General features: G+C 39.7%; 1 protein-coding gene across 5 annotated transcripts in view; it reads left to right on the forward strand.

Annotated features, from left to right (window-relative positions):
• APP (amyloid beta precursor protein) overlaps positions 1 to 14,027 on the forward strand; it is a 208,376-nt gene that overhangs the window by 25,098 nt on the left and 169,251 nt on the right. The gene's annotated exons all lie outside the window — the stretch shown is intronic.

A 14,027-nucleotide genomic window follows, 5' to 3' on the forward strand; every position in this document is an offset into this window, starting at 1 on the left:
AGTTTCTCATGAGCCTTCAAATCAAATGCATTTTGTGTAGACATCTTTCTTCTGCTCTCACTGTTTGTCAAGATGGAGAGCAGCTGCTGTTAGTGAATGGACCTAGCAGATCCTTTAATATAGTTAAAAAACCCAGAAACTTATATTCCAATTTTTTGGTTTCTAGTTTACCTCTTCAGTCAGTGACTTTCTCTGTCATTGTCCGAATGTGGGATGTTATTGCAAGATTCTGGTAACCACAAAAACATCATGCCAAGAGTAAGCGGTGTCTTGGAACAATTTTTCTCATGTATCAGTGTTTTTCATTACTGAACTTGCCTACGGTACCTACTTCTGTATTACTGGAAAATTATTATAAGAATAGTAGTGAGAAGAAAGTCCTTGGATTTGCAGGATCTACTCTTCACCCTCCAGACCTAAGCAATGTTTGGGGTGTTCCATAGTGCTCAATAAGATCAGAAATCCAGAACTCATGGTGACAACAGGCATTGTGAACAGAAAAAAAAGAGTGATACTCTGCTGTCTTTTCAGTTCCCAACATTCCAACCACTAAAATCAGTAAAGCTTTGCTACAAAAGACTGTCTGTGGGAGAATTCAGATGAAGACTATCTTTAAAGGGAACTGGTGCTGTAAGGTACCACAGGTAGTTTTAAAATTTAAATGTATGAATCAGAAAACATAACGTACTTCTGTAGTGTTGGCCTCCATGTACTGGGCAGTGTGGCTTGGAGTTTTTTGCCTCTTGTCCCATATTGCTTCCTGCCTATTGGTTGATTTTCTTTCTGTTGTTTTCTTGAATAGCATAATGGATTTTGGAAAGTTGTAGGCTTATCATAATTATCTTTCTGATTATTGTGCCATTGGAGATTTATTTGAGGGTGACTGAATTCCTCTAAGTCCAGTTTTTATGTGGTTTTGCTTAGTTTTTCAGTCGGGAGGTTTGTGTTGTATAAAATAATTGGCTTGCATGGTCAAGCCAGTGACTCCTTTGATTTGCTCTTTTATGTCAGTCATGATTGTGCAGAGGGTGTGTACAAACCTGGTGAGTGGTCCCTGCTGAAGGGAGAATTGGGGCTGGGGCACATTATGGATTACTGCTCCCCAGCCTGCTGAACAAAGCTGCTGAGTTGTTTCTGTGAGCGTTTCACTCCATTTTCATTTGCTGGTTATTTTTCCTTGTTTATTGTTCATAGATCCTGGAAAGGAAGAGGTTCTTGGTTTTGAGCCTTGCCATAATGTCACAAGGGTCATGTGTATGGTGTACATAATGCAGTAGTATTTGATCTGTGAAAGAATATGCAGAATGTAAACTGTAGAGTTGAAACCTGAAACGTGCCCAGTTGAGAAAATGATGAATTGTTTTAATTCTTCCCAATTATTTTTCTATTAAGCACTTCTGTAGGTCTGTTTCTTTATTACTTAGGGGTTTTATCATTAATATTTTATGTATGCAGTAATGATGGAATTGTTTTTGCTCTGGTGGACAAAATTAAACAAGCTCTCTTTGTCTGCTGGGGCCAGAAAGCAGAGAGATGGAGAAATGGCTTCATCTTGGAGACCAGGAGGCTTGGGCATAGCATCAGAGGCTGATGGCCAGACTTTCTTTTGAAAGGGCAACATGACTATTATGAAATAAAACTCATGGACATGGAGTAGCTTCTCAAAAAAGAGCAGCTGGGGTCACAGTGATATGAAAATAGCTTGAGTCTAATGGGACAGTAAGGGTTGGGTGTGGTGTTTTATTTTTAGTAACAGGTGATTTAAGTTATCCTAAAAACAGATCCAGGGCAGGATGTCTTTCAGCATGGATGTCTAGTAATGCTGTATTAGTTCTCTTATCACATTTCTTCTGTTGTGAAGAGATAACATTTCATACATTTTTATAGAGAAAGGATTGAAGAACTGAACCTTCTGTTCAACTCAAGATGAATCAAAAACTGTCAGCTATCTGACTCTGTCATGTGGCAACTAGTATCAGGCTTGTATACATGCCTTGAAAGGAATCCAGGTAACGTGTTATGCTGTTTAATCCTGGTGCTGACAGATTAGTTCCTTATGGCTTTCTCATACTGGAGTTTTTCTGTGCTAAAAAAAGGTCTGTCTAATTAGAGACATGTTGGCATCTTGGGTAGTAAAAATATTTCAGGAAGGATCTTCTGGACATACTTTTCCTTGTAGCAGTCAGCAAGTCCTCATCGTGCCAAACACTTTAACCATTAAGTCAGCACATGCCACAAATACCTTGTTAATTCATCTTCACATTGTTTCTGGAATGAAGTTGGGAAATTATTGGTAATTTATTAATATAATAATAATTTTAGGAAGCCAACTAGTCAGACAGCTTGCAGAGAAGGCTGACTCACAGACCCCTGCCTGAGCAGAAAATGGTTCTGCATCAAATGAGGGTGAGAGGGACCTTTGGCACACATGTGGAATGCTGTCATAGTGCAAAATAGCTGAGACACTTCATGTTAAAACCAGTGAATTACATCAGACTTCTCACATGGCTCTGTTCAGATGTTTGTGGCTCAGCCTAATGGCTGCAGAGGACAATTCCATTCTGCATCACTTGGAGAAGAACATAAGCAGTGTGGTCTGTGGAAGAGCTGCTTTACCAGGGTATATGGTGCCTCTGTACTGAGGGCAAATAGTGAACTGTATGCAAAATAAATAATAATGAGAATAGTATACCCACCTCAGAGCTTCCTTTGAAATCCAGTTGATGTAGAGTGGAAGTCTTGTTTCACAAGCAGAATTTCAGTTCTGGCTCTGATGAATTTTGCTCAGGTAGAGGAGAGTTTGTTCAGCCCAGAACACAAGAAAAATCTGCTGAGCAGGTTGGTTGCAACTTCTGTTCCTTCTTGGTGGAGCTTAAAAAATGCAGTGTTTAGTTGGCCCACTGCAGTAATAATTTTGTAGGTTTAGAGTAATGAGTTTGGTCATTTAGTGTTGTCTTTCTATAACAGGAAAATGATGCAAGCCTACAGGATTTTCCCAATCTGGAAAATCCAGTATCTCTTTTCCAAGGAAGTTTGTTTCAGGAAAATGCATGTGCCTTGTATTCTTTAACTCACTTTGTCTAATTAGTATATTGTCACAAATACAGGATGTTAGTACTGTGTAATAAATCAGTCATACAAGAGTCATGGTTGGAAGTGCAACTCCAGTATTGTGGCTTTTTTACTGTTTTTTTTAAAGTTCTTGTTAGTATTTATTTATTTAGAAAGTTACAAGTCCAAACACAGAGAGAGGTGTTTGAAATCGTGTTGTCCTCTGTTCTGGGACTGTACTGCAAAGTCTGCTGATTTGCCCATATCGATCTAAAAAGAATGAGTGCTGAAGAGGTAATATAGATAACTTATTTTCTTTCTTCCTCCTTCAAAATGCTTACAAAGGTCATTCTAGAACTATGCTAAGACATGTGGAAGACAGGGAGGTAATTTGAGACAGCCAGCACAGCTTCACCAAAGGGAAGTCCTGCCTGACGAGCCCAGTGGCCTTCTATGATGGAGTGACTCCATCACTGCACAAGGGAAGGCTTACAGATGCCATTTGTCTGGACTTCTGTAAAGCCTTTGACATAGTTCCCCATAACAGCCTTTTCTCTAAATTGAAGAGCATTGCATTTGGTGGGTGAACTGTTAGATGGATTACACAGTGCTTGGATGGTCACATCCAGAGGGTGTTGGGCAGTGTCTGAGTCCCCATGGACACCAGTGACAAGTGGTGTCCCTCAGGAGTCTGTACTGGCACCAGTGTTATTTAGTATCTTCATTAACGATATAGAACAAAAATGCACCCTCAGCAAATTTGCAGATGACATGATGCTGAGTGGATGGGATTCCTCCAGAGGGACCTGGACAAGCTTGAGAAATGGGCCCATGGGAAACTCATGAGTTTTAATGACACCAAGTGCTGCAGCTGGGTCAGGGTAATGCCTGGTACCAATCCAGACTGGGGGATGAACAGATCAAGAGCAGCACTGCTGAGAAGGATTTGGGCTTGCTGGTGGATGAGAGGCTGGACATGACCTGGCCATGTGCACTCACAGCCCAGAAACCACCCGTGTCCTGAGCTGCATCCAAAGCAGTGTGGGCAGCAGGGGAGGGAGGGGATTCTGCCCTGTGAGGGTGGTGAGGCCCTTGCAGAGGTTGCCTGAAGAAACTGTGGCTGCCCCATCCCTGGCAGTGTTCAAGAGCAGGCTGTTCAAGCTCCAGGATGGAGCTCTGAGTAGCCTGGTCTAGTGGAAGGTGTCTGTACCCTTGGCAGGGGGTTGGAACTGGATGATCTTTAAGGTGTCTTCCAACCCAGGCCATTCTGTGATTGATAAATTAAAGATAGAATTCTGTGTGAGGTTAAGTATTAATAAAATTTTTGGAGTGGAGATAAGATATAGGCTTCTGTCAAACAGAATCTTATCCTCTTACAAACCATCCTTTTACAGCCTAGTTTTAGCAGGAAAAGTTTAAAAATAAATAGCATAAAAAAGGAGTGAGGATGCGATACAGAAGAACTCTTCTTCCATGAGATTTCTTGGCATGGTGCTGAAAATGTGATGAATGAGATGTGAAGCTATCTTACAGTCATCAGCTACTTCAAATTAATTCTGGAGACTGCTATTCTGTTTAAAAATAAGTCAATGACTTACCAAGCACTGACGTTTGAGGGATAAAGTTCGTTTGGGAAGTTGACATTGCTTAAATGTTAACCTGTTTATTGAGTTCATTGAACTTGGAATTGTTCTTCAGTATTTGAGTGATTTAATTTAAATTTGTTTCATGATACTGAGTCTGGCTCTGCATATAGTAATTTTCTTTTTCTCATCCTTCCCAGGTACACATGCATTGAAATAGGTTTAAAATATAACTTACATCAAAATAAGTTACTCTTTTGCAACCGAAAAAAGAAGCTTTAATATAAATGCAAACTAGACTTTATTTAGGGCCTTTTTTAATACTTGCTCTCACCTTGCGGTTTCAGTTTTGCAGCAGTGAGTTTCATGGGTATGATAGGATCCCAGAAATTATTACTGAGCTTGGAATAGTTCTGCTGCAATAGTCTGTTGCATTGCTGTGAAATATGCTCTTATTTTCTTCTACTTAATATATTTAAGGTAAAATAAGTGATAGTGGCTCTGAGCATTGGAATAAAAAATACAGTGCTGGAATTAGATGGTTTACAATGATTTATTTTAGTGCAAAACTTTATTTTTTTTCTGTAAAACAGTCATATGTTGGTTTAGGGGTAGTGACAGCCTTTCAGGTGATGAGATTTAAATGCAGAATCATAGCATTTCTACACATGTACCAAAAGAAATCATAACACTTGTCATATTTCTTGGTATCATTAAACACTTCTTTTGTCAAACTTGCACAGTTACTGGGTTTCATCCTTTTTTTCTCCTTTTTTTTAAGATGAATAGAAGATCGTTACTTCTGACAGGATTGGTTTTTATTTGTCTGTTTCTTGTTTATCCTACTGCTATTAGTCAGCACATCTGAATGACCAAACACCATTTCAAAATCTAAACGAATGGCTTTGAAGCATGATGAGCTTTTTTTTTTTTTTAACTACCATCTTCTTAATGCAATTTTTATTCAGCTTATAAAATCTTGGTTTTTCTCCTACCCTCTCTGTGCCCTGCATTCCCCATGTTAATGGCTGGTTGGTGCTGCACTTAATTTAATGCTTCCTGAAAGTCATTCCAGTCTTGGATAATTTTGGTCAACCTGCTTTTTATCATTTTCCTTTCTGCCAACATGGCAGTTTTTATAATAAATGGGAACTGTATGTATGGCCAAACTTCACGAACGAAGATTTGGGCAGGGCTCTCCCCACGCGGGTGTGCCCTTCCAGCCTGTGCAGTGGATTTTAGGTGAGGCTCAGCGTGCGCAGAACTGGCCCCACCGTTTAAGTCCTGAGGTTCATCTGCCATGGCCGAGCGAGCTTGGATGGTGCCAGTGAAGTCCTCAGGACTAGAACCTACAGCATCCGGCATTTCCCAGGAGGTCTCCCATCCAAGTACTAATCCGGGGCTGACCCTGCTTAGCTTCCGAGACCTGACAGGATCGGATGTCAGGAAGGCATTTAACTGCCCTAAATGGGAACTAAATCATGTGGAAGTACCTGCAGGCTGGGGAGACCTGGTAGGCGTGAGGGCTTTCAGTTTACTGTTACATCAGTGGCTCACTACCAGATCTGTGAATTTGTCTCTGGACTCCTGAGATGACTCCAAAAGTGACATTGGTTTGGGTGTGAGTTGTGCCTTCTCCTCCCATTGTGCCTCCCACCTTTGGTGATGCACATCATCACACATACCAACTGCTTGTGCTGCTGGTCTGGTTGTGACAAAAGTGACTTACAGATTAGAGTGGAATAGAGTATTTCAGCTGGAAGGGAACTACAGGGGTCCCCCAGTAGAGCCGCCTGACCAATTTGAGACTGACCAAGTTTCAGCCTGTTATTAAAAGCATTGCCCAGTTGTCTCTGACAGCCTTGGGGCATTGGCCACCTCCCCGGGAAGCCTGTTCGTGTTTGAGCACCCTCTTGTAAGGAAATGTCTCCTAGTGCCCAGTCTGAACCTTGCCTGGCACAGTGTTGAATCATTCTCATGCATCCCATCACTGGATGCCAGGGAGAAGAGCACAGCACCTGACTCTCCACTTCCCTCCCTAGGAAGCTGTAGATAGCAGTGAGGTCATTCCTCAGCCTTCTTTTCTCCACACTAGACAAGCCCAGAGTCCTCAGCTGCTCCTCATGGGATGACATTTCTTCTAGCCCTTTCACCACCTTTGTCCTCCTCTGAACACATTCAAACACCTTCAGATCTTCTTAAATTAGGAGACTCCCCTTGCAGGTTGAGGGAGTGTGGCTTTTAGGGGTTTTTTTGGAAGCAGATATTGCTGGTAGGAGGCTCCATAGTGTTGGCAGTATGTAGGAAACTCTTGACACTGCACATAATTATAGACAAATGTATTTTTATTATGATCATGTAGCTGATGCAAATATCTACTTTCTCTGACTTGTTAGGACACTCCCTCGTGATACTTTCTCACAATTATAGTCACATTCAGGGATGTTGATTTTTGTAGCTAAATTTTAGTTTTTAGTTACTCTCACAGGAGCATGGAAATATTCACGTGGTGAAACTGGACAGGACCCCAAGATGATCTCAGTTGATTAGAACATGATGCTAATAACACCAAGGTTGTAGGTTTGATCCCCATAGGAGCCATTCACTTAAGAGTTGGACTCGATGATCAGTGTTGAGTCCCTTGCAAGTCAGAATATTCTGTGATTATGAGTAGGTTCTGCATGTAAGTTGGACTTTTGCTGCTCTTGTGGCCTTCTTCATTCCAGGAGCCCTAGGCAGGGAAATCTCTCCTCTTTTGGGTGTATGTTCACACGTGTGTATGCAGAGCTGCTCGTCATTACAGGCACTATAGCAAAATTTCTGCTCAGGTCTTGCAGGTACCTCTTGTAAGCACTGGGTTGCTGGTTCATCCTGGTCTTTGGGGAGGTGTCTTGGGGTGAACTGGCAAATTGCCAACTGCCCAATACAGAGTCAAAGCCTCCCTCGCCCCACTGAGTAAAGGGAGAAAGGAAAAAAAAGCCCTGGAGACTCTAAGATTTAAACTTACACAGAAAAGAGAAAATTAAAAGAAAACTGCAATATAACACACACTTACACAAGTTCGATATAACAACAATTTTCTACCTCCTGCCAAAACCAGATTTCATTACTCTAGATTCATAAAACACCCCAAAAGGCACCCAGCAAAGAACAGAAAGAATAACAACAAAATGCTTCTACTTCCCTGAACTCAAACAAAATGTGAAGTAGCAGTGGGCAGCCAAGGCCCGCCTCAGCAGGACAGTGGCAGCGTGTCCTGTTTCTACTGCAGATATGATGGAACTGAGAAAACACTCCTACTCTACTGTATTTATATCTCAGGTTTGCGTCATCTGGTATGAAATATTTCTTTTGTTACTTAAGTCAGGTGATACTTGTCTCTCCTGATCTACGTAGATTCTCTGAGCCTGCTAAATTGAGGCCTAGCCAAAACTACCACAGGAGGGGAGCACTTCACTCACGGTTGCTCCATGAGAGAGCCTTGTGAACTCAGTGCTTAGTCCTGGCATATTTTTGGTTTGGTTTTGATGCTTATTTTGATTTCAGAGTAGACAAATGCCTGGTGCTGGGTTGGAGGGGCATTCTGCTGGTTTATGGAACATGACCTCAGGGAAGCGCTAAAACTGAGATGTATGGAATAAATACAACATGTGCCTCAGGACCTTGTGAAGGGTGTGGGTGAGGCGCAATGGTTGGCTGCCAGAAGATAGATAGTTTTGAGAACACTATTGCTTCCTCTGCAAGCTTGAAAACAGATTTGCTTTTAATTTGTTTGTGGAGCAAGTTGTCCTTGAGCTGCCGTGGAGGTGTTGGCACAATGCTGCCTTTGGACATCGCATAACGTAACATAGACCGTGGTTTACGAAGCAGACCAGGAGGAAAGGACACAGGTATTTATTTGCACTTGGTTTAAATAGGTTATAGGCAGGGCAAATAAACATCTCTGGTTTTCCAGAACTTTTTTGATCGAATCTGTTTCTCAAGCAAATTTTGGGTAATGGCTTTTTGTAAAGAAATGCGGGTCTTCCCAGGGTTTTCTGTGGTTTTTTTACCAGTTGCCAGAAACATTTGTCTTCCAGAGGGAGCAACTGTACTGAGTAATTTTACTGAGCAATCAGTGAAATGTTATTCTGACCTATTTCTCTAGGCTGTTGACAACAGTAATTGCTGCTGCTGTTTCTATATGAACATTATACAATAAAGCAGTGTTTCTAAATTATTCATGTTGATTTTGACAACCTCTTAGTCTTGCGACACTGTTCATCTCTAGGGAGAAGTGAGGAGATGGAAAATTTTCCTTGGTTTTGACAAACAGCCATCTTAAAGTTGTGGGGAGACAATAAGTTGATGTTTCTTCTTTTCTAATTTGTGTGCTTTATTTTTCTTTTTTTTTGTCCTGGTTACATTTATAAGAATGGAAAAGATTTTTTCTTCTACATGATCAGGTTTTAAAATATAAATAGCCTTTAAAACATTTGTGTAGATTCCTAATAAAGCTAGGAGGAGAAGTAGTATTTTATGGCTCAAACAGGAAGTCTACAGCAGAGTGTAGCAGAATACAGTCTGCCAGAGTTGATGGGAAGAAGCCATGGGTTTGTGTCCAGTGACACAAGCATGTATTTTCATTTGCCCAGTTCTGGAATTGGGCAGTGATCTTCACTTGTAGGGAACAGCAGAACAGAGTCCAGTGGAATAAACTTGATCTTTCCACTGAGAATAAGAAGTCTGTATCACATTTTGCTCACTGAATGTGTAAGACAGGTCCTTTAACACTGATTTTTACCTCTCTTCTTCATAGGAAAAAACAGTTATGAGTGGCCCATCTTCAAAGATAGACTTGCTTTTATCCTAATAATAGTCATAGAGGAAGCAAACTGCTCTGCATGCAAATTGGTGCTGCTTTAGTTCATGAGAAACCTCAAATTTCAACCCAAATATGGCATGAAATTTGGGAGGAAGCACAGCCATGGATTGGAAGGCTGACATGTTACTTGGATATACTTAATTCTTCACATTGTTTGAACCTCCTTTTGACTTTTATTGGCAGTGAAAGTTGTTTAAACCTTTAAACTGTAGTCCCTGACTTCCTGTAGAAGGTCTGGAATTGATGTTAGCATTAAAAATTGATAGCAGGGAGGGATGAGTTTAGTAATCTAAAACAAGGAGAGCATTTGTTGTTCTTGAGCAAGTTGTAGATACAGAAGTCATTACTGAATGCTCTCTCCTTAGAAGTAATTGCTAAGGAAGCAATTAATACAAATTAAATACACTTTGAAGGCTTATGAAAAGGGCTTCAGGTTAGTGTTTGCAGAATACAGCAACCTAAATCATATGAGCTGTCACGGGGACTTCTGGGGAATGGTTTTTGATGTTTCAGTGTTTGATAACAGCACGTACAATGTCTGATACTTATTTCCATAATGTGTTGTAGTCCTTAATTATAAGTTAATAGCAGAGCTATCTGGAGTGAAGTTGAGTTACTTTGTTGGTTCCTTGATGGAAAACCTCTTGAGGGTAAAACCTTGCCTTTTGTTTTCTGAATGTAACATGAGTTGTGAAAAAAAGACAACACTTGCCGGTGAGACAGGGATTATGGAGAGCTATTAGTAAATACACTAATTGCTTTTGTAACTGCACAAAGCAATGTCAGAGGGAGTGTATGGGAAAATGGCTCTGCTTTGTCTTAAATAACGATAGGGTTTGATAGGAAAAGACCTTTTGATGTTAAGATGGAATGGTAGTGAGCTAAAAAACTCCACGTGCTTTTTTTGTTATTGTAAGGTATTCTTTATTTCAGTTTTGTCATTAGATAGATGTCTTTCAGTTCTCTGTACTCTGCTACCAAAATCCTTTTTGAGTGCCTCAGAAATGGTATAAATAGCATCCGTCATGCCACGTGGATGTGGAGTGATGTGCTAAAGACACTTTGCATCTCCCCTCAAATAGATGTACTAAATTGCCAGGCCTGGAAGACCAGTAAGCAGAGGCATCTCTGTACTGCATCTTAACATGGTAAAGAAACAGATTTTCTTAATCTTAGTCTTTTATTGCTGGCATGATTTCTTTTTTTCTGTATTGTATGTAACATTCTGACTTCAAATTAATACTTGTAATGACTATTTTCCTTCTCTAAACAAAAACAAAGGTAGACTCCAGCAATTAAACAGTGCCATTCAGATAACTTTGCCAGGACTGACCTTTTTTTGTCCAAATTTGACCTATCCGAGGGGAAAACAGCTGGATTATGTCCTTCTTTCAATATCCAAAGCAGTTTTATACCCAATGGGCTTTATCTTATGGAGTTGTTTTCTGATTCCAGTCTTTATTGTTGATTGGAATTTTTCTTTAGTATCTCCACCTGCTTTCTCTTTGAGAGTATGCAAAATACTGAAAATGTGTCCTTCAAAGGTGTTTTAAGTTTCTCTCCTACAAAATAGTATTTTAAGCACTTGAGTATTTAGCTGCTCATAAGAATGAAATGTCACAGCTGTGTATGAAATGAGCCTTGAGCCTGGAAGACAGACGTCTGAAATGCTGAAATTCTTTAAGGGAAACCCTACTATCAGCACTGTGCTTTACCACAACCATGGAGCCTTTCTTCAGAATTTCTACCTTTACTATGCTTCTGAAAGTTAATAATTTTGGTTTTCATATGAAGAGAAGACAGACTGGTGCTTGGTTGTCTTGTGACATGTTAGAATAATGAACTTACACAGAGCTGTAAGTAGTGTACAACCAATTGAGGTAATTTTTTCAGAATCCTGTAGTTGCCATTTTTAAAATTTAGGTAGTTCCCATTCTAGAAATTGATCTCTGATCTGGATGTTTTGTGCAAGTGATGAGTAGTCTTGCTTCATCTTTGAAAACTGGATATACTGAGAAAACCCAAGCATAACATTTGGAGTTACCTTGAGATGCTCTGGTAATTGGTCTAAACTGTTCCTTAATGATTTGCGAAGGGGCAGTAAAAAAAGCCCATGCTACTTCTTCGAGGTCCTGTGCAAAGTAGATGAAATAATATGTGATTACAGTTCCATGAATATGCTTGGAGTTTTTACTTTTGGGGAATACTAATAAAGCAAATAGTTGCTGTTAATGTAATGTGTGTCACATGAGTTATTCTTTAGGAGACTAATCTGCCTGAGAGCTTTAGGATTAGCCAAGGAAGGATTTGCCACTATAGGCGTTATTGTAACAGTGGACTGTGGCTCTATGTTGTTCAGCACTGCTATATAGAAGCTGCTTATCTGTGTAGATCGGTGCTCTAGATTATTTAATTGCTTTGGAACGCAGATACTTTTTCGTGTTGGGGAGTGAATGTAAATTAATTAAACCATTGACTATGAAGAGGACTAGAGCAGTATATAAAATTGGTCACCAGCTCACATATTTTAGCTGGATATACCTTTGATGTAACCAGGGATTCATTCCTTCCTTCATGTGTTTAAAATATTATGATAGTATGTGTTGGATAAATTGCTTATCACTGCATCTGGTTTTACTAAGATTTCACTCTGGTGCCTTTTTTTGAGTTGTTTTTCATATTTGTAAGTGTATGTGTTTAAACGAAGTGCTGCATTTCCCCGCCCCTCCCCCCAAGTACTGTTGTTCAGTCCCCTTGTGATCAAACTGCTGTTGGATTCTCTTAAAATCAGTAATAATTGATTAGGTTTTATATTATTAGTAAAGTGCACAGCATAGACACCTCTCTTGAAATTAGTTGTTCTTAGCTAAATTTTATCTTTTATGTTTGGCTTTGATTTTGGTTTAACTTGGCAGTGTTGAGTTTGCAATTGGACTTAGGAATCTTAAACGTCTTATTCAACCTAAGTGATTCTTTGATTCTTTTGTCCAAATGCTTTAGTTTGTTCTACAGTGTCTTAATTGCTCCACTATTTCTTTACGATTAGAAACATTTAGCTGTCCTAATCAATAAGATGAAGTGCTGTGCTGAGCAGGTCATTAGTATGGCCATGTCAGCTCAAATTATAGGAGGTTAAATGTGATCATGACTTGCTCTGGTAATTTCATTAAGTTGGGAGATGTCATGGCTTTTCTGAAGGGAATGAGATTTTAAGTAGATGGTCACAGGTTGTGTGTTTGTTAGAGTTAAATTGGTAGCACTTTCCCCCCCAAGTCTATCTGCCTTTGTAGCTAGGAAAAAAAGAAGACAACAAAAGACCCCCTGTTACAAAACCACAAGGCAAGTTCTCAGTTAATTTACGACTTACGATTTAGAGTGAAAAAAAATCTAAAATCTGCCACAGTGTGATTGCTGTGTGCTTTATTAATTAAATAGACATCTCAGCTGGAGGAGCCGTCTGGGAATAGAGTTCACATTCACACATCACCTGTGGAATGACTAATTTCTGGGTATATTGGAATTTTCATAGGGTTATGTTACATCTATAAAGAAAAATAAAATCATTAGTTTGGACAGTATTTTTTTTCAGATTGTTATAGATGTGTCATGTTTGTGTTGCTCTCCAGAGTTTCTGAAGACATTAGAAGGAGTAAGCATGTGATAGTTTTGCTGATCAAGGCAAGCCAGACAAGGTGTTATCCCAGTTATTGGAAATTCTCCAGTTACCCAGTGGAAAGAGAGTGATGGTTGATTGTTACATTGTACAGAGCTTACTTATTTCACAGGAGAAGAGAAATTGCAATAGTAAAGGGAAATCTCTGCCACTTGAGGTTTCCTGCATTTTTGGTTTTTAAAGCCTAATTGCGCTAACATAGTAGCATCTTAAAGAAGGCAGGAAGATACATGTTCTCTCCTTTCTCTAAAAAAAACCCCAAAATAATTAAATACTTGTTTTAATTGTGACATTTTCACTTCCAGTGCTAATCCAGTGGGTAGTTAGATGTTCCCTCCCACAATGTTTCTTAGTGTGATTTTTTTTTAGTTACTGTAGGCTTAGAAAACTTGTGAAGTCTTCTTTTGTGCTTGTTTAAACAAAGAGTGGGGCAACTACTACGGGGGATTTGCCCACCTCCTGTAATACCATAATTCTGCTTCTTCAGTTTATCATGAGCTTTTAAAATTATTTTAATTTTCCTCTTGAGAAGCTTTCTAGCAGAAAGATTAAAAGTTAAAAACAGATATTTAAGCCTAAATGCATTCTGTGCTGTACCTTGAATGCAATGGGCCCTCTTTGGAGCATGGACAGTGGAGAGCTGTTAAATTGTGTCTTACCTGTTTGTTCCACATGTAGGTGAACTACAGAGGGGCTTGAAAAAAGATGCACTGTGAGGATTTTATGAAACTCTTTGAGAAAACTTGTTAATTTTTTAGTTTAGTTGTTAGTGAGCCCTTCCCCCCTCCCAGTACACCAGGTATGTTTGAAAATTAAACTTCTGCAATCGTGCTCTGTGTTCATTGTTCTTTGTTTA

This window comes from Pithys albifrons, chromosome 1 (genome assembly GCF_047495875.1).
Source record: "Pithys albifrons albifrons isolate INPA30051 chromosome 1, PitAlb_v1, whole genome shotgun sequence".
Lineage (NCBI taxonomy): Eukaryota > Metazoa > Chordata > Aves > Passeriformes > Thamnophilidae > Pithys > Pithys albifrons.